The sequence below is a fragment of the Hyperoodon ampullatus genome (genome assembly GCF_949752795.1).
Source record: "Hyperoodon ampullatus genome assembly, chromosome: 6".
Classification (NCBI taxonomy): domain Eukaryota; kingdom Metazoa; phylum Chordata; class Mammalia; order Artiodactyla; family Ziphiidae; genus Hyperoodon; species Hyperoodon ampullatus.
This window is the reverse complement of record NC_136919.1, coordinates 113,588,143-113,592,851: the sequence shown is the minus strand read 5'-3', so window position 1 is coordinate 113,592,851 and position 4,709 is coordinate 113,588,143.

Genomic DNA, 4,709 nt, shown 5'->3' with positions numbered 1-4,709 from the left:
AAGTTTGAGAACAGCGGAGCAAACGCTGTGCAAGTGGATTTGTGCAAGTGGGGACAATGAGGAGAGGTTGCTCTTTCAGGAAGCTTGGCTGTGAAGGAACGGCGAGCAATGGATGAGGGTTAGTGGGGCTCAGAGAGGGTCTTAAGTCAGTTCCCTGGAAAACAGATGATGCGATGGAGGTTTGCAGGCAGGAAGTTTCTTGGGGAGTCCTCCAGAGAGTGGGGGCTGAGTGAGGCAGCAGAGGAAGAGTTGAACTGTGATGCAGCGATCCAGGCATTGGCAGAGCCCTCTGGGAGCTGTGGAGCTAGGGTGGCCCTTCCTAGATGTCCCAGAATCAAGTTAAGGGGGCTTGGCATTTTACCCCATGTATTAATCATGCCATTTTATTTTCTGTATTTTCGGTTGTTTTGACATCTGGAGCCTTGCTGATTCTGGAGAGACTGCCCCTCCCAGGACTAGCTAATTCTAGAGATAGAAAATGACTCCTCTGCGAGCATGACTTTCCTATGCAAATCAGCCAATCCAGAGTCCATACCCCCCAACCATCTCCTTTATAAAGATCGTACACCCGGGCCACTATCCACCTGCCCTAATCATCTCAGGATCAGACACCAGAGACATCCATATACCCTAGAGCCCATGAAATTATCCAAACTGACCAATCCTAAACCCACTTACACTGTCTTACCTTGCCTTCTTCATGGAAACCATACTAAAGGTTCTCACATTTTCCCCTATTTTCCTCTCTCTCCCTCTGCCTCCTGACCAACTCTGGTGCTTCCCCATGTGGCCCTGCATGGTGTGCCATGCCTCCTGTTTCTAGGGATCTATGAGTATAAACCTATTCCTTCATGACAGTCATCTCCATGCCTGCATGTCTTACTATACCCGCTTAAAACAAATCCCAAGTACCCTTAAAATGCCCCAGCACTAACCAGCCATAGGCTGTGGCCTGCCCTGGAGAATGGGTGTCACCTTGGGCAAGGCAGCTCCCTGTGGCAATTCCCAGAGGGGGCTTGAGCTGCAAGCTGTCAACAGCCAACACTCCTGGCAGCTGGAAGAATGAATGTCTCAGTGCAGAAAGGGGCATCTGGATTATGCATCACAGCATCCACTACAGAGGGACCTTTTAAAGATGGAAGAGGGGCTTCCCTGTTGGTACAATGGTTGAGAATCTACCTGCCAGTGCAGGGAACATGGTTGAGATCCCTGGTCTTGGAAGATCCCACATGCCGTGGAGCAACTAAGCCCGTGCACCACAACTACTGAGCCTGCACTCTAGAGCCCGCGTGCAATGACTGAGCCCGTGTGCTGCAACTACTGAAACCTGCGTGCCTAGAGCCTGTGCTCTGCAACAGGAGAGGCCACCACAATGAGAAGCCCGCGCACCGCAGTGAAGAGTAACCCCCCTCGCCGCAACTAGAGAGAGCCTGTGTGCAGCAATGAAGACCCAACACAGCCAAAAATGAATAAATAAATCTATAAAAACAAAAAAGATGGAAGAGACGTAAGTATACTTAAGTGCTGGTAGGAAGAATCAAGTTGAAGGAGAGGGATTAAAGATACAGCAAAGGAACAGCTGACGGGCTGAATGAGGAGGGGAGGGGGAGGATTAAAATATAGTAAGAAGGGTAAGTCTTTGACCTAGGGAGGGACACCTTTCCCATTATGTTGGGAGGAAAGTAGAGGAATTCAGGTAGTCCTTGTCTCATAACTTCTGTTTTTGCTTTTGGGGGTTTTGTTTGCTTGTTTTCCTGTAAAATCAGTCTATGGGACTGACGTGTTTCATGAGGTTGAGAAACAGTTTTAGTGGGAGTTAAACAGGAGGGAAGGGGGCAGGGCACAACCTTTAAAACAATGACATAGCCCAAGGATACAACATAAACTGATTAGAACCAAATAAGTACAAGATGGCGGACAAGTCAGACAAGTCGACTTCCACTAGATCTTGAGCCTCAGTATAGCTCATTGTAACACATCAGCATGCTAAGTGGCACACCCACAGGCTCCATGATGGTTCCAAGGTTGACCCTAAAGGTCAAAAATTGGGCAATGGCCCAATTTTTGGAAATACCCCCCCTTCGCCAAAATAGCTGGAATAGTCCTCCTACTCATTAGCCTATGAAATTGCTCACCCTTATAAAAACTGACAACCCGCAACCCTGGTGCCTTTCTCACCTTCTGAGATGGCCCACACTCTGTCTGTGGAGTGTGTTTCTAAATAAATCCACTTCTTACTTATCACTTTGTCTCTCACTGAATTCTTTCTGTGACAAGACATCAAGAACCTGAGCTTCATTAAGTCCTGAGACCAGGTGTGTGATCTCAGTTAAAAGACCTTGGGTTCAAGTCCCAATCTGAGTTGCACAGTTTCAGGAGGAAGTCAATGAATGAGAGAGCTGGAAGGATGGGGCTGGAAAGGAATGTGAGATTTCAGATAGCAGAAGTGGAGCAGTGTGCCCTGGGGAGAGGGTGGCAAAGATAAAATGGATGCAAAGCTCTTAGAAGGTGAGGTAGTAAGGAACTAAGAAGCCATCATGTTGGATCACTCAGACTTGGGATGATGAACTGACTTAGATGATGTTAAGACCTGAGTAGAGAAGACAGTGAGCTGGGTTTCAGAGTCCTTGGGGAGTGAAGAATTGTGATTAGGAGGTCAGCACATGGCCTCCATAGGGAAGCAGAGAGGGCAGTATGTCTTGGAGCTGGAACAGAACCCTTAGAAGTCAGTTGTGATGCTCTGCAGAGAACTGACATTCCCAACTCCTCCTGCATGTCTGTACTTTACTTATTTAAGCCATACTTTTGTCTGTCTTGTCTCGTTACTGAGCTGAGGTTTGCCTGCTCACTGCTCGAAAGCCGATACTCCAGAGACAAGTGTTGGTTGGAAAGGAGAGGTTGTTTTATTCAGGAGGTGGCAACCTGGGGAGAAGATGGACTTGTGTCCAAAAACCAACTCCTGGGAATTCCCTGGAGGTCCAGCCGTTAGGACTCCATGCTTCTACTGCAGGGGGCATGGGTTTGATCCCTGGTGGGGGAACTAAGATCCTGCAAGCACAGCCGAAACAAACGACTCCTAAGATTCTGCTCAACCATGAAAGTTTTTAAAGGGAGAATCATTTGGGGAGGGGATAAAAGTCTTCATTATCTTCCACTTTGTGCAGACTTTCTCTGATTGGTTCAAGGTGAGGTAACAGGGCAGTCAGTGTTCAGGAATCTTGGGCTCAGCCTGAAGTTACCATCCTCTACCTGGGTGGGGGCCTTAGTTCCTGCAAAAGACTTAACGGTATTGTTCTGTATACTCCTTGAGGAGGAACCAGGACCCTGCTTTATCTCTGCACTATTGTTCCTTGACTGCTTCTCTTTTGTTTCTGCATTCCTTCGCTTCCCTGATTAACAACTGCTTGAATCTGCCCTTTGGCACTTAGGGAAGGTCTCAGAGGTGAATGAAGCCTATTTCCTGCAAACAAGAAACAGGGAAGCTGAAAAAAAAATGTTAAAAAAAAAAAGAAAGAAACAGGGACCGTGGAAAGGATTTGTACCTGGGAGGGCCCCACAGGGTCCTGCTCAGTTTCAGTTTCATGACTATTACTGCAGGTTATGAGGTCTGTTAGGTAAGAATTGTGTTTCTTCTTTAAAGGGAATTTTAGAGAAAAGGATCTTGTGGAATCATAATGTGATTTTACACATTTGAATAAAATCTTCAGATATACATAGTTGGGCTGAGAATGTCAACCCCCATGAAGGACAGTGTGACCATTTCGGGAGATTCTTATTATCTATTCTCTCTCTTCTCTCCATCATATACCTATCTATTCTCCTCTCTCCCAACCTACTTACTGAATATCTTCTGGATTTATCACAGCAAAACATATGTTCACTTTATAACATTTTGAAGGAAAGAAAAATTAAGATGCAAACACAAAAACAAAACTACAACATTTGGGCTTCCCTGGTGGCAGAGTGGTTAAGAATCCACCTGCCAGTGCAGGGGACATGGGTTCGAGCCCTGGTCCGGGAAGATCCCACATGCTGCAGAGCAACAAAGCCCGTGCGCCACAACTACTGAGCCTGCACTCTAGAGCCCATGAGCCACAACTACTGAGCCCAAGTGCCACAACTATTGCAGCCCACATGCCTAGAGCCCGTGCTCTGCAACAAGAGAAGCCACCACAGTGAGAAGCCTGAACACAGAAACGAAGGGTAGCCCCCGCTTGCCACAACTAGAGAAAGCCCGCGCACAGCAACAAAGACCCAACACGGCCAAAATAAATAAATTAATTAAATTAAAAAAAAAAAAAACCTACAACACTTGCCCCTAGAAATAACCACTTTTTAACTCTATAAACATACACATTCATAACCCAAAAGCAACCCCTGTAAATATTTTAACTTTTTTTTTCCCATCCAAGCTTTTTACTTCAACTTAAGGCCATAACTTATATGTAATTTTTGGAATTCTTCTTTTCTTTTTTTAAATGACATACATTCTATTAAATTTAACAAATACATAAAAGCAAAAACTATTTAGAAATCAACCATAATGTGATATTACACCCCAGGTATACTACTATATAATATTCATGTAAAAATAGGTATCAGATATTATTGATAGTTACTGCTTTGGAACTTGCTTCTTTCGCTTAGCTGTGTTGTTCCATGGATGTCTCTGTGCCCCTTGAATCCACTCTTTCTTTCTCTGCCCTGCT